The sequence below is a fragment of the Leucoraja erinacea genome, chromosome 5 (assembly GCF_028641065.1).
Source record: "Leucoraja erinacea ecotype New England chromosome 5, Leri_hhj_1, whole genome shotgun sequence".
Classification (NCBI taxonomy): Eukaryota; Metazoa; Chordata; class Chondrichthyes; order Rajiformes; family Rajidae; genus Leucoraja; species Leucoraja erinaceus.
In genome coordinates, this window is record NC_073381.1 from 7,720,061 (window position 1) to 7,746,320 (window position 26,260).

The 26,260-nt window shown below is 43.3% G+C and overlaps 1 protein-coding gene across 2 annotated transcripts in view; it reads right to left on the reverse strand.

Moving 5' to 3' along the window:
* Positions 1 to 26,260, reverse strand: part of LOC129696915 (glutamate receptor ionotropic, kainate 2) — a 589,849-nt gene that overhangs the window by 82,173 nt on the left and 481,416 nt on the right. The window lies entirely within an intron of this gene.

Consider the following 26,260-nt stretch of genomic DNA (forward strand, 5'->3'; position numbering starts at 1 on the left):
CTAAATAATAGTTCCTACTCCAACTTAAAATACTGCGATCTCCAATGATAATTGGTCCCTCCCCATCCATCTTCCCATTCTTTAACTTCTTAAGGACAGCACTGCCTGCCTGTGTGTCAAGGAATTTATTAATTTAGTCCTTCATTGGTGCAAGAAACCTGGTTGAAACAGTTATTTTTTTATATTACTTCAGTGCATTTTGTAGGTGAGTCAACTTATGTTTTCCCTCAATAGGCAAAATGTGCATTGTGGTTGACCTGAGGATTCTGAAGGCTGAGATAATTTCCCACCTTCTTAAACTATTTTCCTTTCCTTTCCAGTCTTGCTATATATATCTATTAATTGGCGAGAACGAATGGGGACCTATAACCTTGCCTCCAGGACTTGATCCCAATCCTTCACCTGCTCCACTCGATACCAAAAATACCCAATTTGTTGAATATATTTCTGTTTCACCTAATCTGAAGTGTGGAGATGTGAGAAGCATTCGATTTATTCCTTTAGTAGGTGTGCATTGCAAATCAACTTAGCCTAGTGAAGCTTGATTTCACATGGTGAAATGGTGACCTGAGTTTAATGATCGGATCCTATGTTGGAGTTCTTTGCTGCCATCAGTAAGCCCGTCTACAATTTCATACATTATTGAAACCTGGGTTATTGTACTCACTTTAGTAACGCAGGTACAAAGCAAAGCACTATCTAAATCACAGTGAGACTAACAAACCACTTCATAATAACTCTCACTAAAATGACGTTTTACTCCTGTATTTCACAAATGGAATATTTTTAACACTAAACGGCAGATTAGCAATGAGGCAACGTTGAATTTCAGCTAACAAAAAGAATCGGTAATTTTAGCAATCAATGGAACACTTGCCACTTCACACAGAATAACTCTTTTAAATGTCTCCGTAATTGAAGACCAAAACAAAATAGCTTGAGAACTTGCATTGCCTTTTAAGATCAACCAAAACCATGACATGTCATTAAAGAGTGCCTTTAAAATGATGCTTTTCAACTAGAGCGTTATCATACAACGAAATTGACTTCAACCCGATAGAAATGTCCTCAAAGTACAAAGTGCAGAGTCATAAAGAATGTTGTAAAAGAAAAAAGAAAGTTGGACAGACAGAGAAATCGATGGAGGGAATTACAGAGCTAAGGACGTCAAGGGGTTTGCATACAAAGTTGAGGATTTAAAACTTGATACACCGCATAACTAAGAGGCAAAATAATTCATGGAGCATTGGAAGTGATTGAAGGGGATGATGCACGAGATACAAGTTAGTTTAGTTCAGTTTATTGTCACGTGTACCAAGGTACAGTGAAAAGCCTTTTGTTGCGTGCTAAAGCAGTCAGCGGAATGAAAAAAGGCTTTGGATAATAGGTTTAGAGATTGTGGTCTACGAGGCACCAAGCGAGGGTACTTTGGAATCGTCAAGTCTAGAGGCAACGCAGATGAAGATGAGGGTTTCAGCAGTGGAGAAGCCAAAGGAGGTAGAGGCAAGGTGTGTGACAGGCCTGCCCTTAAGCGATCTTAGTGAAGGCAATTGTAATCGGTCAGAGGTTTATCTTGGAGCCAAATTAGATACCAGTGGAAAGTTAGACCCAGCAGCCCAGAAACAGAGATTCTACCCAGGACTGAAGAAAATAATATGTGTCATCCCTGTAGCTAGAAGAAATTTATTCTCTTTGAACACTGGATTCTAGATAACCAATCTGTCAATTTCAATAATATGGTGGAGTCAAGAGAGGTGCTGGTGAGATAAATCTGGATGAGGAAATTAAAGCTCCTTTTTCAAATAATGGCACTAAGGGACACAGTGAAAGTAAAAAATGTAGATGACATCAAGGATAAGATGCTTGGGGGGCAATAGTGTGGAGGTGGGAATAGGAGTTGTCACATGGGATCTTGGAGAGGGGGAGAGATGAAGGGAATGGCTTTAGAGGACAGTTCGCAGTAGAAAAAAAACACTGCTCGAATGTTGAAGGTACACAAAAATGCTGGAGAAACTCAGCGGGTGCAGCTGCACCCGCTGAGTTTCTCCAGCATTTTTGTGTGCCTTCGATTTTCCAGCACCTGCAGTTCCTTCTTAAACACTGCTCGAATGTTATTGCTTTAGGGCCACACAGTAGCGCAGCTGTTCGAGCTGCTGCCTCACGGCTCCAGCGACCCAGGTGCGATCTGGACCTCGGGTGCTGCCTGTGCGGAGGTTGCACGTTCTCCCCGTGACCACGTGGGTTTCCTGCAGGTGCTCCGGTTTCAACTCACACCTCAAGGACGTGCGGGCGTCTAGGGTGGTTGTAAGCTACCACCTTAATTGTAAGCTAATTGGTTTGATATAAACGTAAAATTGTCCCTAGTGTGTGCAGGATAGTGTTAGCGTGCGGGGATCGCTGGTCGGCGCGGACTCGGGGAGCCGAAGGGCCTGTTTCTGCGCTGTATCTCTAAACAAAATCAAAGTACATTTTTTCCCTGGTACATTTTAGCCATAACTATGCTAACATCAAAGATGCCTTAACTGCAATGTTTAGCAGGCTTCAGGAACTAATTGAAAGGCAGGGCACACCAGCAGTGGGAGCTGCTACACCAGCAATCAAAAGTGGAAGTGGAATTAAATTCCATGCTCCAGGGTTATCTTTATTACAGATATGTGTATTTTGCTCAAATCATTAAACTGACTCATTTAATGATCAGCGCCTGCTTCACTGTGTCATTTTCACTGTAATCTAACGAAACCACTCCACGGGACGAAAGAGCCACATCCTTAACTCAGAGTGCAACATAAAATGGAATCTAGCTGTTCGCTATCCAATTAAACATGATCTCCTTCGCCTGATTTCCTTCCCATTGATCATGGGGACGGGTTAGACCACAGGCATGGCGGCCTTTTACACTCCCATCATAGTTTAAAGTGTTCACACATTCCTCTGATATTTTCTGATTAGATTTCAACAGTTACATGCTTCAGGCAACACCAAGGAATATGTGGGCTCATGCCTTGTGATGTCTCCACTTTATTTTGCCAATGCACGGAGTGTGTACGTTCTCCCCGTGACCTGCGTGGGTTTTACCCGGGATCTCCCCCCCACACACTCCAAAGACCAACGGGTTTGTAGGTCAATAGGCTTGGTCAAATTGTAAATTGTCCCTGGGGTGTGTTGGATAGTGTTGAGGTGCGGGGTTTGCTGGCCAGTTTGGACTGAAGGATCAGTTTCTGCGCTGTATCCTAAAACCAAAACCAATTGATGATTTGGTATCAGTTGGATGCTCAGGATGTGATTCCTGATCAGATTAGGTACTTACATTAATTTCGTTAAAATTTGAAATCATTTCAACCCATTGGAATGTGATTTCACACATTTTTTCCTTGGATTTCTGGAATGTTTATTTCCATATTTTTTATGCCATAATTTTAAAAGTAAAAATGTTCTTCAAAATGCAGTTTTCATCATTGCACAAACTGATTTTCCATCAACTCCAGATGTGATTAGCAATTTCATGGATGCATGTGTTTATATTAGGAGTGAAGATGTACAATTTTTCAGTTGGTTTCAGCCTATTTTATTTTCTTGCCTCTGAAAAGGTGAGTGGAATAGCTTGGGTAGATGCACAGAATCTCTTGCCCAGAGTACGGGAATCGAAGACCGGAGGACAGAGGTGCAAGGTGAAGGGGGAAAAATTTCAGAGGAATCTGAAGGGTAACTTTTACACACAAAGGGTGGTGGGTATCTGGAATGAGCTGCCGGAGGAGGTAGTTGAGGCTGGGACTTCCGCAACATTTAAGAAACAGGGACAGGTTCGGAGGGATATGGACCAAGCGCAGGCAGGTGGGACTTGTGTAGCTGGGACGTGTTGGCCAGTGTGGGCAAGTTGGGCCAAAGGACCTGGTTCCACACTCTATGTGCCATGGATGGAGGCCATTCCACCCAGCATGGCTTTGCTAGCTCACCAAGCTAATGAATCGAAACATTCTACCCAGTTCCTTCCTGCACATTCCACCCAACTCTTTCTCGAAGACACAGCAGCAGGAATACTTAAAATAATCAAATGTTTGCTACATTTTGAAATCATAGTTTTAATGTTTGGTGTTAATGGCTGTACTTTTATCTCTGTATCCATTTTAGTGTCAGTGTTACTTTTGCGAACTGTGGCCTTGAAACCTGAGGCTCAGCAACAAATACAGTGTTTTTAAAAAAATGCTTATTTAGTTTAGTTTTAGTTTAGAGATACAGCACGAAAACTGGCCCTTCGGCCCATCAGGTCCGTGCCGACCAGCGAATGCCATACGCTAAATCTATCCTGCACACACGAGGGATCATTTACAATTATACCGAGCCAATTAACCTGGAAACCGGTACGCCTTTGGAGTGCAGGAGGAAACCGGAGCACCCGGAGAAAGCCCACACAGGTCACGGGAAGAATGTACGAACTCCGTACAGACAGCATCCGTGGTTAGGATCAAACCCCGGACTCTGGCGCTGCAAGGTAATAACTCTACCGACGCACCACCCGAATGTTGTGGTATTTATCGGCTTTTGAAATATGCTACATTTCTAACATGTGAGATGGAAGATATCTAATAGCTCTGACAGAGTGATATGGGCAGGCACATCTCCTGTTGAAAGGAAACAGATAGGAGAGTTTAAGATCTAAAACACCTTCAAACTCACCAGATGTCCCAAACCACTCTACTGCAGAGCAACACTTGTGAATAATGTGCCATTGATTAACACAGCAATATTAGTCAATTTTAGACGGCCCAAAGGGATCTCCATCAACTGTGCAATATAAAGTAGGAAAGGTACTGTGTATATTTAATGTGATATGTGAACTGCACCATTGGGGCAGATCTTGCAGAGTTTCCATCATTTCACATGGATTTTACCTTCAATCAGTCTTGGACTGAAACCCTTACATCGTGACCTTGATAGGCAATTGTGGCTTCGCTCATGATACCGTATCAATAATGCCTTGGGCATTCAAGCAAAGAATTTCACTGAGCCTTATCACGCGTGGCAATAAAGCATTCCATTCCATAGTGAATACACTGGCACAAATAGTACAGTGAACTCACCCGATGGGGTTTACTTCTGGAGACAAACCCAGAGGGTCTAGATTCAACCCCACAGCTGCCCCTCTCCCTTCCTCTGGGCTCCAAGGTTTATAAGGGGGGTAGAAACATAGAAACATAGAAAATAGGCGCTGGAGTAGGCCATTCGGCCCTTCGAGCCAGCAGCACCATTCAATATGAACATGGCTGATGATCCAAAATCAGTGCCCCGTTCCTGCTTTCTCCCCATATTCATTGATTCTGTTGGCCCTAAGAGCTAAATCTAAAGGGCCTGTCCCACTTGGCCGTCATTTGTGGGTAATTTACGCGACATCATTTACTCGTCACGACGCATGATGCGTGCGTTATGACACGCACGTGATGCGCGTGTGGTGTGCATTACACGTGATGACATAGGCAGTGACGCACAGCGTCGCAGGATTTTGCGATGTACAAAATCTTCGAGCGCCACCTGCGTGACACGCAAATGACAGCCAAGTGGGACAGGCCCTTAACTCTCTCTTGCATACAGTTGGTCTGGGTAGGTCTGCAGGGTGGGTTAATTGATCCAATTACCCTTAATTGAACTTGGGTGTGGCTTGTTTGCATGTGGCTGGGAGAGGGACAGACTTTAAAGGGGACGTGCCACACACAATGTATAAAAGACTGTCCAATCGCAGAATACCATGAGAGAAGAAAGAACACAAAATGCTGGAGTAACTCAGCGGGACAGGTAGCATCCCTGGAGAGAAGGAATGGGTGACGGTTTGGGTCGAGACCCTTCTTCAGACCAGTGGAAAACCATAGCAAATAAAAAGTGGGATACATGCAGAATATTGGGCTTGAAATCTCACAAAAAGTAATACACATTTCCATTTTATAATTGGTAGTACGAGTTTAACAAAGACCCTTCAGCTGACTTGATAACCTACCTACAGCAGAGAAAAAAAACTTTTCTTAGCATTATCTGAGGAAAAAGTTCTAATGGGTTATTTCTAGAAATAGAACAACAGCAAAGAAAATGATTTGTTGCTTCAGGGAGAATAAAATAGAAGATAAAGCAAGCTGTAATTTCAAATTGTTATGCATGGGTTACAAACGTCACATGTGACAAAGCACCGATTAGAGTTTTGGTACCAGAAATAAATGCTCTAATTAAGGGATTATTGCACCGATACTGACGGTGATTGCCGGATACATGATTCTGCTTTACGGCAGAGCTGGTCTAATATAATGAATTTTGAGTTTATTTTGATTGAGGATGGAATTTAATATACTACAGTGTGCAGGTTGCCGAGATGTTCAGCAAACGTGCAGACGCTTCCACTGTAAAATGCAGCAGAGTGACATTTTCACACAATGATCCTCAGCTCAAGTCTGCGGACTCTTTAACTCCCCCTCCCATTCCCACACTGACCTTTCTGTCCTGGGCCTCCTCCATTGTCTGAGTGAGGCCCAGCGCAAATTGGAGGGACGGCACCTCATATTTCGCTTGGGCAGCTTACAACCCTGTGGTATAAACATTGACTTCTCTAACTTCAAGTAAACCCTTGCTTTCCCTCTCTCTCCAAATCTGAGGAAGGACATTATTGCCATAGAGGGAGTGCAGAGAAGGTTCACCAGGCTGATTCCTGGGATGTCAGGACTTTCATATGAAGAAAGATTGGATAGACTCAGCTTGTACTCGCTAGAATTTAGGAGATTGAGGGGGGATCTTATAGAAACTTACAAAATTCTTAAGGGGTTGGACAGGCTAGATGCAGGAAGATTGTTCCCGATGTTGGGGAAGTCCAGGACAAGGGGTCACAGCTTAAGGATAGAGGGAAAATCCTTTAGGGCCGAGATGACAAAAAAAAAATTCACACATAGAGTGGTGAATCCCTGGAACTCTCTGCCACAGAAGGTAGTTGAGGCCAGTTCATTGGCTATATTTAAGAGGGAGTTAGATGTGGTCCTTGTGGCTAAAGGGATCAGGGGGTATGCAGAGAAGGCAGGTACAGGATACTGAGTTGGATGATCAGCCATGATCATATTGAATGGCGGTGCAGGCTCGAAGGGCCGAATGGCCTGCTCCTGCACCTATTTTCTATGTTTCTATGTTCTATGTTTCTATCCCTCCCCATTCTCCAACAAGTCTGACTGTCCCTCTGATCACACTGTATCTCTGTTTGCTTTGTTGTCACCATCTCCTCGCTTACAATGATCTATTCTACATTCTCCTTGATCCTCATCTCTTTTGATCTCTTACCCTTCCTTATCTCTGTAACTCCCTCTCCCCTGATGCTCCGTCTGATGAAGGGTCTCGACCAGAAACGTCACCCATTCCTTCCATCCGGAGATGTTGCCTGTCCCGCTGAGTTACTCCAGCATTTTGTGTCTAAATCCCTTCCAATCAATATCCTGTTATTTAAGGAGGGATTACCGTGAAACTAATGGCATGGAGAAATCCCAAATTTGCTATCAATAGCTTGCTACAATTCTACAGTTTGTGCTATTTGCGGCTTTATTCCAAAGGACTCAGAGAAAATCATTTGGACTTCAGGGAAGTTAAGTTATTTATGAACTAATCACTTTAAAATGCCCTGTAAATCTTAGACATGTTACTAGAGGTCCAATGGAGTTGTTAACGATGACTGAGTATAAGCATCGCCTAGCTGGTCCTATCCTTCCATAAAGAAACCAATTTGGTGTGAGATTATAGTAATTCCATCACATAAATATTTTAAAAGGTAAGGGATTTGAATTTTTTTTAAGTGAATGTTGTTTCAGCATCAACAGTTTTAGGTAGATCTAACTCTGTTCAGCAATGTTGCATATTCGTTTAAAAACTGAAACTAACAAAATGCTGGAGTCTTCTTCTTCTTGCGTATGGTGTGCGCAGCCTAAAGTTGTAGATCAAGGGTAGACATCCATGCCAGGTCAGCATCAGTTACTGGGTGGATGGCTTTGATGCCCCCAGGGAACAGCCTCAGTGGGCAGTCATTCACGATGGGTGGGATGGTCTAGTCTGGATGGCCACCGTTGCAAGCAGGGCTGCCTGTCATCCCCCAGGTGATGGGCTGTTCTTGCGTGGAGGGTGCAGATTCTATTCAGGGTGAGCCATTGCTTGCGATGGAGGTCAAAACCCAGTGGTTTCACTGTGGGATCTGTGATGACCTCTCCGTTGTTGGTGTTGGCATCTTTCCAGTCTCTGTGCCACTCAGTCTTGGAGTCAAAGTCTTCCAGGGAGCAGAAGTGTTTGCGGGACCTCAGGCGCATGTTGGGCAGATTGATCTGGAGTAACTGAATGTTGGAGTAACTGGGAAGCATCTCGGGAGAAAAGGAATGGGTGATGTTTCGGGCTAGCCAGGGGAAAGGGAAACGGGAGATATAGACTGTGATATAGAGAGATATAGAACAAATGAATGAAAGATATGCAAAACAAGTAATGATGAAAAAAGGAAACTGGCCTTTGTTTGCTGTTTGCTAGGTGAGAACGAGAACCTGGTGTGACCTGGGTGGGGGAGGGATGGGGAGAGAGGGAATGCAGGAGTTACTTGAAATTAGAGAAATCAATATTCATACCGCTGGGTTGTAAGCTGAAATAGGAGATGCCGTTCCTCCAATTTGTGTGTAGCCTCACTCCTCTCTCCGAGTCAAGTATATGTTTTTCTTTCCTTAATTTACTGGTTACAGGGAGAAGGCAGGAGAATGGGGTTGAGTGGGAAAGATAGATCAGCCATGATTGAATGTCGGAGTGGACTCGAGATATGATTGAATGGCAGAGTGGACTAGATGGGCCAAATGTCCTAATTCTGCTCCGATGTCTTGTGGTTTGATGGTCTTATCTGCAGCAGGTCTTCAATATTATCAGCGGCCCAACTAGCTTGATGATATCGCAGCTGCCGGATGCCAGGGGTTCCATTGAACTAATGCTAACAGAAGGAGGAAATAGAAGAGGTGCTGTTCCTAACATGGTATCGCTGGAACTTGGCGGTAAATTCTATCTAGCACACAGAAAAAGACACAAAGTGCTGGAGTAACTCAGCAGACCAGGCAGCATCTCTGGAGAACATGGAGAGGCGAGATTTTGGGCCAGGACCTTTCTTCAGACTGGATTGATCTCAGCTTGTAATACATTCACATTGAACTTGGATTGAGATTTCTCTTCCTGTTTTATCTGTAACATCTTTCTATTTCGACCAGCCAAGAGATAAAACATGGCAATAACCATATAACCATATAACAATTACAGCATGGAAACAGGCCATCTCAGCCCTACAAGTCCGTGCCGAACAACTTTTTTTCCCCTTAGTCCCACCTGCCTGCACTCATACCATAACCCTCCATTCCCTTCTCATCCATATGCCTATCCAATTTATTTTTAAATGATACCAATGAACCTGGACTTCCACTGGAAGATTCCACACCGCTACCACTCTCTGAGTAAAGAAGTTCCCCCTCATGTTACCCCTAAACTTCTGTCCCTTAATTCTGAAGTCATGTCCTCTTGTTTGAATCTTCCCTATTCTCAAAGGGAAAAGCTTGCCACATCAACTCTGTCTATCCCTCTCATAATTTTAAAGACCTCTATCAAGTCCCCCCTTAACCTTCTGCGCTCCAGAGAATAAAGACCTAACTTATTCAACCTATCTCTGTAACTTAGTTGTTGAAACCAGGCAACATTCTAGTAAATCTCCTCTGTACTCTCTCTATTTTGTTGACATCCTTCCTATAATTGGGCGACCAATCTTTTTCCAATCCCGAATGCTGTTAGACATGAAGGGTTATGAAGAGCCGAGGCCTGACCCTCAACGTCACCCAATCATGTTCTCCAGAGATGCTGCCTGACCCGCTGAGTTACTCCAGCACTTTGTGTCCTTGTGTGGAAACTAGCATCTGCAGTTCCTTATCTCCACTAAATTAAACACACTTTTTTTGTTACAATGTTTTAGCATTTAGATTTTGTAAGTTTGTTGTTGCAGGAGAATTGAAGACTCCTAATCAACAGGTTATATTTGAAGATTTGACCTTATTATTAATTCGTAAGTCAATATATTGATATATAAACATAAATAGCCAAGCTATTTTTTTCTATTTTCTCACCTTTCACTTGGCTTCCTTCCTACTTGTTTTTTATACAAGGGGGAAGAATTTATCTTTGAGTCTGTTAAACAATGTTTTGCATTAAAATTACTCCAGAAGTTGGTTTTACTGTATTGGATGAAAACTGAAATACGGTTCCCATCCTATGCCTTTAAATCCTTCACACATGTGAAAAAAAGAGATGACATTATTTTATCATTCTTCAGCCCGAAGAAGGGTCTCAAAACGTTGCCTATTCCTCCGCTCCATAGATGCTGCCCCACACACTGAGTTCCAGGTTTTTTGTCTACCTTCGATTTTTCCAGCATCTGCAGTTCTTTCTTAAACACTATTTTATCCTGTGTTTTCCTCGTCTCTCCATTTTTTTGGAGATTGCATTCCTAAACTGATCATTATTTGAAATGACAGTAATTTTCCATTAGTGTTTGTTTTTTTCGGTTCAGCATTATGCGATCACAGAGAGAGAATTGGTACACTGCTGTCATTATTTCAATGCGGAACCGATTCTAATGATGAGCTTCCATATATAGGACAATATTCATGAAATCATGGGGTTACAATGCATAAGCTGAAATCAGGAATCCTAAATTCAGTTGGACAAAAACAGCTCCTAACTGGTAAGTGGGTAGAGCTGCTGCCTCATGGTGCCAGAGATCCGGGTTTGATCCTGACTTTGGCTGCTGTCTGTGTGGAGTTTCCATGTTCCTCCTGTGACTGCGTGGGTTTCCTCTGGGTGCTCCGGCCTCAGTTCAGTTTAGTTTATTGTCACACGTACCGAGGTGCAGTGAAGAGTTTCCCCCCACATTTCAAAGACGTGCGAGTTTGTAGGTTAGTTGGTCTCTATAAGTTACCCTTAGTGTGTAGGGAGTGGGTGCAAAAGTAGAACTAGTGAGAACGGGTGAGCAATGGCCAGCACGGACTTGGTGGGCTGAAGGGCCTGTTTCCATGCTTAATCTTTCAATCACAAGTTCACTTTATAGGAGTAGAATTAGGCCATTCGGCCCATCCAGCCCATTCCACCATTCAATCATGGCTGATCTCTGCCTCCTAATCCCATTTCCCTGCCTTCGCTCCATAACCCTTGACACCTGTTCTAAACAATCAATTCCTAATCAAGATAAAGATTTCCTTGGAGCTGTTCCCACTCTGCTGCCATAGTTGAGCTGAAATGTAGCTGAAACCCTTCGTAAAGAGCCAGAGGAAGCAGACTGAGAAAAGAGCCAGATTTAAATTATTTCTGTAATGAGCAGATGGGAATTGATTCCCTCACCATCAACATGCAATGTCTTTGATTTTCCTGGGCAGTATATTACAAGAAGAAATCTTTACCATTGTCCAGTTTAGTTGAGTTTAGAGAAACGGCATGGAAACAAGGCCTTCGGCCCACCGAGTCCACACCGGCCATCGATCACCCGCTCACACCAGTTCTATATTATCCCACTTTCCTGTACACTCCCTACACACTCGAGCCAATTAACCCACGAACATTCATGTCTTTGTAATGTGGGAGGAAACCAGAGAACCCAGAGAAAACCGACGCACTAACAGGGAGAATGTACAAACTCCAGTCAGGCAGCGCCCATGATCAAGATCAAACCCGGGTCTCTGTCGCTGTGAAGCAGCAACTCTACTGCTGTACCACTGTGCTGCCCTAAACCATTTGTCCCCAGTAACGTTTTCAAGTCACTAAATTCCAAAGCAACTTTTATTTTAGCTACAATTCAGATTTAAAAGATCAATATGAAATTTGTAACGGTGCATTATTAAATAATTTTAATTATTGTGTGGGTGGTGGGTGTATGGAACAAGCTGCCAGAGGAGGCAGTTGAGGCTGGGACTATCCCATTGTTTAAGAACCGTTGCACCGTAGCGGACAGGAAGGCACTACAACGGGTGGTGAAAACTGCGCAGTACATCATCTGTGCCCCGCTCCCTGCCATGGATGCCCTCCACCGAAAACGGTGTCTGAGACGGGCCGGGAAGATCATTAAAGACCCCTCCCACCCCAACCATGGACTGTTTGCCCTCCTCCCATCAGGGAGGCGGTACAGGAGCCTCGGGTCTCGTACTAGTAGGATGAGGAACAGCTTCTACAATAATACCATCACATTGCTGAACTCGGAGTCCCGCCGATAGATTTCTCCAGTCTCTCCGTCCACATTGTTTGATTATTCTGTATTTTTATTTCTATATTGCAATATACTACGGACTGACGCTAAACTGCATTTTGTTGTACCCATACTTGTATTTGTGCAATGACATTAACGTTGAATTGAATTGGAAAAAAAAGAAACAGATAGACAGGTACAAGGATAGGCCAGGTTTGAAGGGATGTGGTCCAAACGCAGGCAGGTGGGACTAGTGTAGCTGGGACATTGTTGGCCGGTGTGGGCAAGTTGGGCTGAAGGGCCTGTTTCCACACTGTATCACTCGATGTGTCTATGACTATAATTTCTGGGAGATATTTGGTTCTTTACAGTTGTGATGAGAGTGTTCCTTTCTTTCACTACTTTAGCTCGGTTAAGATTAAGGTGAGGCAAACTGAGATGCAGAAATTACATTATCAGTAGAATTCTATGAATATTAAATCATATAATATTTGATTTCAATTACTCTGTTCTCAATTTTGAAAGAAGGTGCAATCTCTTGGAAACGAGTCAAGCAACTAATCACCAGTAAAAGTTTCAGGAATGGGTAGTTTTACAATCAAGTTCATCGATGGGGCATCAGTCTTTGTTCACCTTGTGGCATTCCAAAGTCAAGGCTAGAAGTTGTGAGAATAATTCTCATTGCACAGCATGAAGCACTAAACAAATGATTTTTCAATTAAAGAGCATTTCTTGATTAGGACGGGTGTCAGGGGATATGGTGACGAGGGTTAGGAGGGAGAGATAGATCGGCCATGATTGAATGGTGGAGTAAACATGATGGGCCGAATTGTCTAATTTCTGCGCCCATCACATGACCTTATGATAACCCATGCTGACACCCCAATGTAACAAGGAGGACATTGCTATGTTTCAGGTAAGGCATTAACTTAGCAGTGTAAGAAAGAACTGCAGATGCTGGTTTAAATTGAAGGTAGACACAAAATGCTAGAGTAACTCAGCAGGACAGGCAGCATCTCTGGATAGAAAGAATGGATGATGTTTCGGGTCGAGACTCTTCTTCAGACTTAGCAGTGTCCTCTCTCCCGATTGACAATATTCTGAAAAATTTGATCTTCTATCCCCACTTTACCCTTCAATCAATCCTAAAATATATGATTATCTATCAGTATGTCATTGTTGGAAACTTACTTTCTGTAAATTGACTTTAACCTGAAATGTTAACTCTGTTTCTCTTCCCACAGATGCTGCCTGACCTGTTGAGTGTTTCTGTTTTTTTGGGGTTTGATTTCAGATTTTCAGCACCTCCAGTTTTTTTTTTAAATAACATTTTTCTTTACATTGTCTGCACAGTAGTCTGAGACGAGCTACACTTGTGAAAAGTGCTTTGTAAAGTCTTTCCTCTTATAATAAGTTATTTTTTGTAATTACCTTTTGGAGCCAAGGACTTGCTATACGAAAAAAAAAAAATTATTGACAAAATGAAATCAATGTGTGAAACATTTATATGCACATTTGTAAATATACTTACTGAAATAAAGCACATGCAGATAAAACGAATGGCAAAGTGACTTTGAGAAGACAAACAAAGCTTCTGTGCACAGTTGATGGGCCGAATGGCCTAATTCGTCATCTATAACATGAACATGAACTTTTCAGAAAATTAAAATTAAAATTGTGGCATAAATTAACGATATATTTTGTGGGAAATACTCTGTGAGCGTATCTTTGAAAATGTCTCGAGCTATTGCTATCAATGCTACACATGTTTCACTAAATCCTTGGCACTCAGCCATTTCCCTTGACATTTGTCCCAGGACAAAGTATTTTTGGCTGACCCTGCAAATAGCAGATTTAAAAGGCAATACACAGGGTATTAGACGCTCCACTGAAGCCGACCAAATCACTTACTTCTGTATGGCAGCCAGTCTTACCTTCATTGCAAAAATAACACTAATGTTTCTTTTTTTAAAAAAACTATTTACTTTGGGTAAGGGTTACTATTAAAAATACCCCAATTTTTTTTTTAATTGTCTGCCTTTTATGTGCAAGCAACGTTTTTCTGTCACCATAGTTTCTTTTTGTATGGTTCTATGTTGAGGGGAAATGGCGTGATAAGCAGGATCCAAGATGGCGTCCAAGCCAGGCGACTCTTTGTGCGCTGGTCACAGACGTGGATCTGCAATCACGCATTACAATCGCTCCACTCTTTTAAATCTCCACTCAAACAGCAGCATTCCTCACGTTTAAACTATATCTGTACACTGCAGATGGCTCGATTGTAATCTTGTATTGTCTTTCCGCTGACTGTTTAGCATGCGACGAAAGCTTTTCACCGTACCTCGGTACATGTGACTATAAACTAATGTAAGCTAAGCTAAACTAAAGATGTCACAACTCTTTGAATTAGGCTGGATGGTTAATTTGTCCCTCCTTAATTAGTCCTCAGCTATCGGAGATATTTATAATCTCAGATATGATACCTTTCAGGCAAAAAGTAAAAGAGACACTTTTAGGTTAAAACTCCACGGTATATTGGTCTAAAACCCTGGGAGCAAGGATTGTCATGGATAAAAATGAATTGCCTAATCACTACCGTTCCCCCGAGATGAAATCCCATTGCCTTATTTTTGTTTATCTAATGTGTGCATGGGACTGCAGATACTGACTATGAAGGGACTGTCCTCATTCCATCATGCGCACTTACAACAATGCTTGCTGCAAACTGCAAAAAACACTAGTCTTCTTTCCTTGCAAGATCTTTGTTATAGAATTAAATCCATGAGCAATGAGGTTTTTTTTTTTTATCAGTGCAAAGAAACCAGCGCTAAACAACAAAGATGTAATTTGCTGCCGCTTCAGATTGCACAATAGGATCTTGTAATGAAAAATATATTGACTTTACTGCTTAGATTTTGATGGATTACACAATACATTACAAAATGCCGCTTGCTATTTTTGAATGCAGAGTGTAATTTACGTATTGCTTCAACAGAATCGGAGTTTTCTTTGCACAGTTAAGGTTTCTATTTACACCAGGCCTTGCGATTATTGTTTTAATTTCATTTAAAATAAAGCAAGTCTTGTTTATAAGAGCGCGCCATTTAATTCTGTGACAAATCAGTCTGAACACACACTGGCATAGTTGCTGTTATCTTCACTTTCACTGAGGAGAAAGGCGAAAGAGGGAACAACTTACCTAATTTATCCTCACAAGAGATGGTGAATAAAAAATAAGCAGGTGCATATTCTGAACCAACTTAGATGACAGTTGCTGCTCATTACTGTAGGTGTTCATATTGCCAGTAACATCCATTGAGTGGCCAGGCCACTGTGCTTTTCACCATTGCTTCAAGTACCAACGCCTCCGTTAATATTAATGGGGGATTCATGGTCATGGTTTGGAACGACAGCCCTGACTTTCCTTTAATGTTGGCCTTTGCCATGAAACATATGCTGAACCATCTGTAGTCTTTAGCTCAACAACGTAATGTCACCACTCTACTCTTCAGGGTCTTTTCTTTCTGCTCGAGTGACTCCTCCGCTCTTTCATATCGAGCCTTGAGGCTACTCTACATATCTCTGTATCTGGGTATGCAGCGTGATTCAGCCACCAATCCTTTTCAGCTCAAGTCTGCCTGTCTTTCCTATCACAATTCCCTTCCCTAAAATGACTTCAGGTTTCAGATGACATATCGGAAGCACCAAGTGTTGGGCAGAAGTGTGATAATGCACACCACCAGATTCAGGGACAGTTTCTTCCCAGTTGTTATCAGGCAACTGAATCATCCTTAGACAACTACTTGTCTCTGTACTGTACACCGACAATGACAATTAAAGTCTGAATCTGAATCTGAATCCTACCACAACCAGAGAGCAGTGCTGAACTACTATCTACCTCATTTGGTGACCCTTGGACTATCCTTGATTGGACTTTGCTGGCTTTGCCTTGCACTAAACGTTATTCCCTTATCATGTATCTATACACTGTAAGTGGATCGATTGTAATCATGTATTGTCTTTCTGCTGACTGGATAGCACTCAACAAAAAGCTTTTCACTGTACCTCGGTACATGTGACAATAAACTAAACTACACCAAATAAGCCACAGAGCCTCCTGAATCTGCCCTGTCATCCAATATCACGACCAACTTGAAGAAGTGTCTCGACCTGAAACATTACCTATTCCATTTCTCTGGAGATGCTGCCTGACGTGCTGAGTTACTCCAGCATTTTGTGTCTATCTTCATGGCCAATCTCTTAGCTTTCCCATGCTCCTGCCTGCTCAACATATCTTCTGACACAAAATGCTGGAGTAACTCAGGGGGACGGGCAGCATCTCTGGAGAGAAGGAATGGGTGAAGTTTTGGGTCAAGACTATCATCTATTCCTTCTCTCCAGAGATGCTGCCTGATGCGCTGAGTTACTCCAGCATGTTGTGTCTATCTTCGGTGTAAACCAGCATCTGTAGTTCTTTCTTACACATATAATCTGGTGTCTTTGGTGTCCCTGGTTTCACCTGGAATGGACAACCTGATGGAACCATCTATGGTGTGTAGGGAGGGACTGCAGATACTGGTCCATGCAGAAAATAGACACAGAGTGATTCAGGCAACATCTCTGGAGAAGAAGAATGCTTAGAGTCCGAGGAAAGGTTCCAACCCAAAACATCACCCATCCTCTTTCTCCAGAGATACTGCCTGACCTGCTGAGTTACTCCAGCACTTTGTGTCGATCTCCAGAAGCATCCATGGCATGGCCTACTGGGATAGTCTCACCATACCTAGCTAAACACCAGTACTTTGGAAGCCTGCAGAAACTATACATCACAAGGTGCTGATCCAGAGCCAGCAACATTATGGGGGACCCCTTCCACCCCAGAACAGGGGAAGGCAAAAAGAGCAACAGAAGCAAGATGTCCCCATGCACTTTGTAGCTATGGCAAAGTACTGGACCACAATCAGATCAGTTCATAAGTGACAGGAGCAGAATTAGGCCATTCGACCCATCAAGTCCATACTCCACCAGATGGCTGATCTATCTTTCCCTCACAATCCCATTTTCCTGCCTTCTCCCCGTAACCCCTGACACCCACTGAGATCCCCTCTGGATAGAGAGCGAGAGAGAGAGAGTTGACAAACAGCAACGAGCACATTATTCAGCTCGCCCTCTTAGCTCCCCGCTCCACAACTGACTGCATTTTAGACAACTACGCTCTCGCTGGGCCAACTGAGCCACTGACAGTAGATCATCGTTGGGTCGTTATCCATAATTTTACATCCAAATATAAACTTGAAGCTTCACGGTGCCATAATTGCTAACAAGAACATCGCTTCCACGTGAATTACAAATGTGTGGATTCAACCAATACAAAGAAATATAATGACTTGCAGATTTGTCCTCCTTCACTTTTAGAGGTAAATCATTGTAGACAATAGACAGTAGACAATAGGTGCAGGAGGAGGCCATTCGGCCCTTCGAGCCAGCACCGCCATTCAATGTGATCATGGCTGATCATCCACAATCACTACCCCAAGCATGGCTCCTGCACACCTCAGCATTGGGATGGGTTCCGACCCGAAACATCACCCGTCCTTTTTCTCCAGAGATGCTCTCTGAAATGTTGACTTACTCCATCCAGCATTTTGTTGTCTATCGGGCAACTGAGCCATCCTACCAACAACTAGAGAGCAGTCCTGAACTACTATCTACCCCATTTGAGACCCTCGGACTATCCTTGATTGGACTTTGCTGGCTTTATCTTGCACTGAACAGGATTCACGTTAATCCCATTAGCATGGTATCTGTACACTGTGGAAGGCTCGATTGTTTACCATGTATTGTCTTTCCGCTGACTATGTAGCACGCAGCTTTTCACTGTACCTCGGTACACGTGACAATAAACTAAACTGAACTGAACTAACCAACAGCAGCAGTGATTTTGCTTACATGGCCTTCACAGATTCACAATGATAGCAATCCCTGGCCCCTCATGTCCATGTTGAGCATAAAAGAGCCACTCATCCCTATTGATAACCTTTGTACCTTGGCTAATAAATTTGAATATTAGCTCTGTGGAAATAAGGAACTGCAGATGCAAAGTTGTGGAGTAAAAGGATGCAAAGTTGTGGAGTAACTCAGTGGCTCAAGCAGCATGTTCTCCCATCATGTTCAACATCTCCTCTCAATCTGAGGAAGGGACTCGACCCGAAACGTCAGTTACTCCAGCATTTTGTGTCCATCTTTGGTGTAAACCTGCATCTGCAGTTCCTTCCTATACATGTTCTCCAGAGATGTTGCCTGGAGGGCCTGTCCCACTTGCCGTTTTTTACGGCAACTGCCGGCATCATTGACTGACGTATCAGGGTCGCCGAAACATTTTGATCTTTTCAAAATCCAGCGGCGACAAAAAAAAGTTGCGATACTTGAGGAAACACGGCTCGTCCGATATGTCGCCACGCCGTGTCTCGCTGCGACTTTTCCGGTGACCTGATACATCAGTCAATCATGCTGGCAGTTGCCGAAAAAAATCGGCAAGTGGGTCAGGCCGTTAACCTTCTGAGTTAATCCAGCACTTTGTGTCCTTTCAAATATTAGGACTACCTTCTTAGCTATCATTTCTATCCTCTGCAATGCCTTGAATCCTACTGCTTATTTTTCATTACTTTGATTATTTAATTTTACACTACTTTGATAACCATGATCATACCATGATCACCTTTGGTTTCATCTGCAAGCTTCTTAATCATACCTCGTATAGTTACGTCCAAATACAATGAAGGCACTCGGCCCCCTGCAGGAACTATACATCAGAATTTAAAATTGCTCTTTTTTCTTTTTTCCCCACAAATATGTAATTACTGATTCTGTTCCATTCTGTTTTGTCGTTTTTTTTGGCACAATCGGTAAGCATGGCCACATTTCATTTCACTGCTCATCTCGTACGTGTATATGACGAATAAACTTGACTTGACTTGACTTAACGTGAGAAATCTAGTACAGTGGATCCTCAGAGACTACAGCTTTCCAGTCACTAAGCCGTATAAGTTTATGAGGGAAGTGCAGATGCTGGAAAATCGAAGGTAGACAAAAATGCTGGAGAAACTCAGCGGGTGAGGCAGCATCTATGGAGCGAAGGAAACAGGCAACGTTGCAGGTGGAGACCCTTCAAGCCTTATAAGTTCATAAGTTCTGAGAGCACAATAAGGCCTTTCACTGTTTGGTAAGTTTCAATGATGTGACCCCTCACCCTTCTGAACTCCAGCGAGTACAGGCCCAGTGCCATCAAACGCTCATGATATGTTAACCCACTCATTCCTGCAATCATTCTTGTAAACCTCCTCTGGACCCTCTCCAGAGCCAGCACATCCTTCCTCAGATATGAGGTCCATAACTGCGCACAGTACTCCAAATGCGATCTGACCAGTGCCTCATAAAGCCTTACCATTCAATCCCTTTTTTTGAATTGTGGCCCTCACTAAATAAATGATATCATTGCATTCGCCTTCCTTGCTACCAATTCAACTTTCACATTTTCGCATTTTGTATCTATCCTCTTTGAAATGTTATTGTACCTGCCTCAAATGTATATTTCTCTGGTAGGCCATACCGTATACCCACCACCCTCTGCGTGAAAATGTTGCCGCTCAGGTTCCTATTAAATCTCTCCCCTCTCCAATGTCCTCTGGTTCTTGATTCCACAACTCTAAGTAAAAGACTGTGCATTCACCCTAATAATTCCTCTCATGATCTTAAACTTCTCTATAAGATCACCCTTTGGCCTCTTGCACTCATAAGATCATAAGTGATAGGAATAGGATTAGGCCATTCGGCCCATCAAGTCTAATACGATCATGGCTGACCTATCTCTCCCTCTCAACCCCATTCTCCTGCCTTTTCCCCAAAACCCCACGACACCCATACTAATCAAGAATCACTTCAAGGAATAATGTCCTAGGCTTCACAACCTCTCCCTGTAGATCATGGACATTCTAGTGTGTTTTCTCTCCATGCCCCTCCACTTTGCAAGTTGTTTGACTTTTCTTGGGTCTGAAGAAAGGTTAACTCCCTTGGCCATTTATGTCTGCTTGCAAGTTCCACAATTCTCTATTTTTATTGCAGATTTTCAACATCCACAGTTTTTTTGCTTTCAGCTTCTTGTGACTTGGTCACTGTTTCCACTTGGGAAGGGGAAGAGTCAGTAGGAAAGGACTAGTGATTAGATGATCCCTAAAACAGGAATTGATGGTAATGTCCACATGAGCAGCTGCAGCATGTTCTAATAGGTTGGAACTTAAACTGAATGCCACTTAAAATCTAAAATCTAACATAATTTGTAAAATTTATGTATAATAAGATTCTGAGCAATCCAATATTTCAAGAGAGTACAAGATTTAAGGATGTTATTACATTCCTTACTTATTTCAGAAATTTAGTGCATGTTCAGCTAGGGCAAATGAAAAGGCTCAAATGGTTTAGTTTAGTTTAGAGATACAGCATGGAAATAGGCCCTTAGGCCCACCGAGTCCACCCCGACCAGCGATCACCGCACACATAACACTATCCTACACACACTGGGGACAATTTACAATTACACCAAGCCAATTAGCCTACAAATCTGTACGTCTTTGCAGCGTGGGGAATCAGAGCAGCCGGTGAAAACCCACGCAGGTCACGGGGAGAATGTGCAAACTCCGTACAGCCAGCACCCATAGTCAGGATCGAACCCGGGTCTCTGGCGCTGTGAGGCAGCAACTCTACCGCTGTACCACCGTAGTCACCAGGTTTTTTCATTGCCGCATTAGTGATCCTGGGGGTCTGAATTAAAAGTCTCGGCAGAAAAGTGTGTTTGGATCCCCTCGTGGCAAGTTGGAAATCTGAAATCTTTCGTCTCAACTGGCGATAGAAAACCATTATCTAAAAGTGCCATCATCTCTTTGTCAAAGTGTTGTGAAAATCCATCAGGACACAACTGTCCTTGGGGGGGAAAGAGCCTGACATCGTCACACAAGATGAAGTAGATATTTCTTCTGTCAAATATTAACTCTAAACTGCTTTTTAAAGCGCTCCATTGTGTGATGCTACAAAAATAGTCCATCAGTTCAGTTTAGTTTATGGATACGGTGCGGAAACAGGATCTATGGCCGGCCGAGTCGGCACAGACCAGCGATCCCTGCACACCAAAACTATCTTACACACACTGGGGACAATTTGCAGTTATACGAAGCCAATTAATCTACAAACATGTATGTGTTTGGAGTGTGGGATTACATCGAAGATAGAAACATGGACAAAAAGTGGAGGAGTAGGCCATTCGGCACTTCGAGCCAGCACCGCCATTTAATATGATCATGGCTGATCATCCAAAATCAGTACCCCCTTCCTGCTTTATCCCCTTACCCCTTGATACCGCTAGCCCCAAGAGTTACATCTAACTCTCTCTTGAATCCATCCAGTGAATTGGAGAGTGGTGGCTGTGTGGAATGAGCTTCCAGTGAAGGTGGTGGAGGCAGGTTAGTTTTTATCATTTAAAAATAAATTGGATAGTTATATGGACGGGAAAGGTATGGAGGGCTATGGTCTGAACGCAGGTGTATGGGACTAGGGGAGAATACGTGTTTGGCACGGACTAGAAGGGTCGAGATGGCCTGTTTCCGTGCTGTAATTGTTATATGGTTATATGGTTATATAATTGGCCTCCACTGCCTTCAGTGGCAGAGAATTCCACAGATACATCACTGTCTGGGTGAAAAATTATCATGGCTGATCATCCAAAGTCAGTACCGCGTTCCTGCTTTCTCCCCATATCCCTTGATTCCAATCTCGGAGAAAACCCACGCAGGTCACAGGGAGAACGTGCAAACTCCGTAAAGCGAGCACCCGTAGTCGGGATCGAAACCCGGATCTCTGACACTGTGAGGCAGTAGCTCTACCGTTGCACCACCATGCCGCCCACTACAACATTTTGCATTTAAGTATTTGCAGCAGCACTATTAAGATTTTTTTTCCTGACAGGTTAGAAATTAAACTGAAAACCACTTAAATAAATCTAATATAAGTTGCTAAATTTACATACAATGAGATACTGAACCGTTCAATATTTCAAGAAAGTACAACATTTGAGGACTTTTTAATTCCTTACTTAATATCAGGAGAAACATTAAATGCTGACTTTGCCCAAAGACTAACAAAGGATTTTTTATAAAAAAAACAACAGATATATTCTGCCAAGAACAACTGAGAATTAGTTCCAACTCAAAGCTGGATTAAAATTATTGATGCTCTCCAAAGGTGAAGTGTGACAACTTGTCCTCATTTAACAGCTGCCTGGTTCAGAGTTGACCTGCCTGGAAAAGGAGATGAGTCACTGACCAGTAAAATATACAATTTAAAACTACCTGGGCTTAACGTTTCAGTTTCACCTTTTCTCCAATTCCTGGCATCCAAGTACATTCCAAACCCAATTAAAGGAAGTATTATCATTTATAGAGAGCATTTTTTGAATCAGAATCTGGGTAACTCTGCCAACAATTACCAGAATGACAATTACAATCTGGTAAACAAGGGAGGCACGGTGGTGCAGCGGTAAAGTTGTTCCCTCACCGCTCCGGAGACCTGGGTTTGATCCCAACTGCGGGCACTGTCTGTACAGAGATTGTACGTTCTCCCCGTGACCTGCGTGGGTTTTCTCCTTGTGCTCTGGTTTCCTCCCACACTCCAAAGTCATAGAGGTTTGTAGGTTAATTGGCTTTGGTACAAGTGTAAACATAGAAACATAGAAAATAGGAACAGTAGCAGGTCATTCGGCCCTTCGAGCCTGCACCGCCATTCAATATGATCATGGCTGATCATCCAACTCAGTATCCTGTACCTGCCTTCTCTCCATACCCCCTGATCCCTTTAGCCACAGGGGCCACATCTAACTCCCTCTTAAATATTGCCAATGAACTGGCCTCAACTACCTTCTGTGGCAGAGAGTTCCACAGATTCACCACTCACTGTGTGAACATTTTTTTTCTCATCTCAGTCCTAAAAGATTTCCCCCTTATCCTTAAACTGTGACCCCTTGTTCTGGACTTCCCCAACATTGGGAACATGTAAACACATACATGTGCTGATGACACTGTGGTGGTGGGCCGGGTCACTGATAATAATGAGAAGGCCTACCGGGAAGAGGTGGCTGATCTGGCACTGGTGTCAGGACAACAGCCTCCTCTTGAATGTCAAAAAAAACTAAGGAGCTGATCGTGGACTTTAGAAGGGCACAACATCCAAGGACGTACTCGCCACTGAAGATAAATGGGGATACTGTGGAAAGGGTGAGCTGCTTTAAATACCTGGGAGTCCACATCTCAGAGGATCTGACATGGACATCACACACTGCCGCACTGGTGAGTAAGGCAAGGCAGCGCCTTTACCACCTCAGGCAGCTGAGGAAATTCAGAGTGTCCCCGAGGATCCTCCAGTGCTTCTAATCAGCGGCTGTAGAAAGCATCTTGTCCGGGAACATCACAATTTGGTTTGGGAATTGCTCTGCCCAGGACAGGAAGGCTCTGCAGAGAGTAGAACGCACTATGGGAACTACACTCGCCCTTCTGCAGGAACTATACAACAGAAGGTGCAACTCCAGAGCCAACAAGATCATTGGCGACTCCATCCACCCCTGCAACAGACTGTTCCAGCTGCTACGGTCAGGCAAACGCCTCCGCTGTCATGCTGTGAATACAGAGAAGATGAGAAGGAATTTCTTCCCAGAGGCCATTAGGACTGTAAACTCTTATCTCACCAGGGACTAACTTACCGTACCAATTTACTGTTGTGTTGTGTCTTTTTAAAATTGCTATTTTGTTTCTCACAAATATGTAATTATTGATTCTGTTCTATCCTGTTTTGTAGGGTTTTTTTTGCACAATCTGCAAGCATTGCCACTTTTCGTTTCACAGCACGTCTTGTATGCGTATGTGACAAATAAACTTGACTTGACTTGAGGGTAGGTTAATTGGCTTCAGTAAAAAGTGTCCCTAGAGTGCAGGATAGTATGGAGAAGGGCTAGTGTATGTGGAAGGGCCATGCAATATGTCCAAAATTAAAAGCTACACTAAAACTAAATATAATGGGCTGGAATGGAAACATTTACGCAGAGTTACAGCCAAGATCTTGTTCGTATCTTTACTGAATGGACTTGCTGGAGATTTAATATTGCAATGTTTTTTAACATAAGCAAGCCCAAATCTTCACTTGTCGAGCAGAATAACATATTCTTTCAGTGACAATGACTTAAATAATCAAATCTTAATTGCTAGTTTGTAGGCGTGCATTAGAAAATGTGTAAGTCGCCAGTCTGCAAATGAGGGAACGGATAACGGCACGGTGGTGCAGGAGTAGAGTTGCTGCCTTACAGCGCCTTGCAACGCTGGAGACCCGGGTTCGATCCCGACTACGGGTGCCGTCTGTACAGAGTTTGTATGTTCTCCCCGTGACTGCGTGGGTTTTCTCCGAGATCTTCGGTTTCCTCCCACACTCCAAAGACGTACAGATGTGCAGGTTAATTAATTTGGTACGAGTGTAAATTGTCCCGTGTGCGGGGATCGCCAGTCGGCGCGGACTCGGTGTTTCCGCACTGTGTCTCTAAACTAAACTAAAATAAAGAAGTGAATCCCATGTTACGAGGCCAAAATTAGATTATAGTGGCTGGGAAAGCAAGTAGGCTCTGTCCCTTCAATGAAACCTTCCAGTACGGGATCTGACAGCAAGCCTGGATGCTGACAGATCCCCATGAATGAGAAGCAACAGATTTATGGTGAGCTGTTTCGCATGGCTGAGCAACAATTGACTCCAGGATGAATGTGCTGTGCGATAAGCAGACTGGTCCTTGCTGATACAACTTGCAAGGATACCAGGTTTGCTAATTCAGCAAGAAAAAAGCCACTCGGTCAAACATGGCACCTTTTCTTCCGTATCCTGACGACTGGGGACAAGGGTGACCTGCTGCCAGAGTAGTGCATCGAGTGATACCTAACAGCGATAAGGAAGGGCGCAAAGGGAAAAAAAGATCAGCCCCAGTGAGAAACATAAACAGAAGAAAGAAACCTTGGTAGGAGCGGCTTAAGTGACGAAAATAATCATTGTCTTCTGACACCTATCTTTGCATGCATTCAGATTGAAATAGCCACATATATAATTGTTTATCGCAAACAGAAATGAAATGCAAATATGTGTTCGATTCAGGCTACAGTTCAATAGGCTCTGCCTGATTGCTATTTGGACATTCTCCCCTTGACCATGTGGGTTTTCTCCAGGTTCTCCAGTATCCCCTCACAGTCCAAAGTCGTACAGCTTTCTATGTTAATTGGCTTCGGTAAAATTGTAAATTGTCCCTAGTGTGTATCGGATAGTGTCAGTGTGCGGGATCACTGCCCGGCACTGACTCGGTGGGACGAGGAGTCTAATTCAGAATCTTGGAATCATATCACACACAAAGGAGGGTGGCTGTGGTTGTCATTGTGCTTCAATCTTCCCAGACCCAAGGCAACACTGCAGGAGTTCCTCAGTGCAGTATTCTCGGCCCAGACATCTTCAACTGCTGCATCAATGCCGCACCTTCCATCATAAGCTTAATGGCCACAATTCCTTTCTCAACTCCGCAGCAAATGAACCAGTCAGTGCCTATATGCGGTGGGAGAGTCTAGGACTAGAGGTCACAGCCTTTGAATTAAAGAACGTTCTTTTAGGAAGGAGATGAGGAGAGATGTCTTTAGTCAGAGGGTGGTGAAACTGTGGAATTCATCACCACAGAAGGCTGTGGAGGCCAAGTCAGTGGATATTTTTATGGCATAGATAAGATAGATTCTTGATTAGTATGGGTGTCGGAGGTTACGGGGAGAAGGCAGGAGAATGGGGTTAGGAGGGAGAGATAGACCAGCTATGATTGAATGGCGGGGTAGACTTGATGGGCCGAATAGCCTAATTCCACTACTATCACTTATGACCTTTTGACCTTACGACCTGGACAAC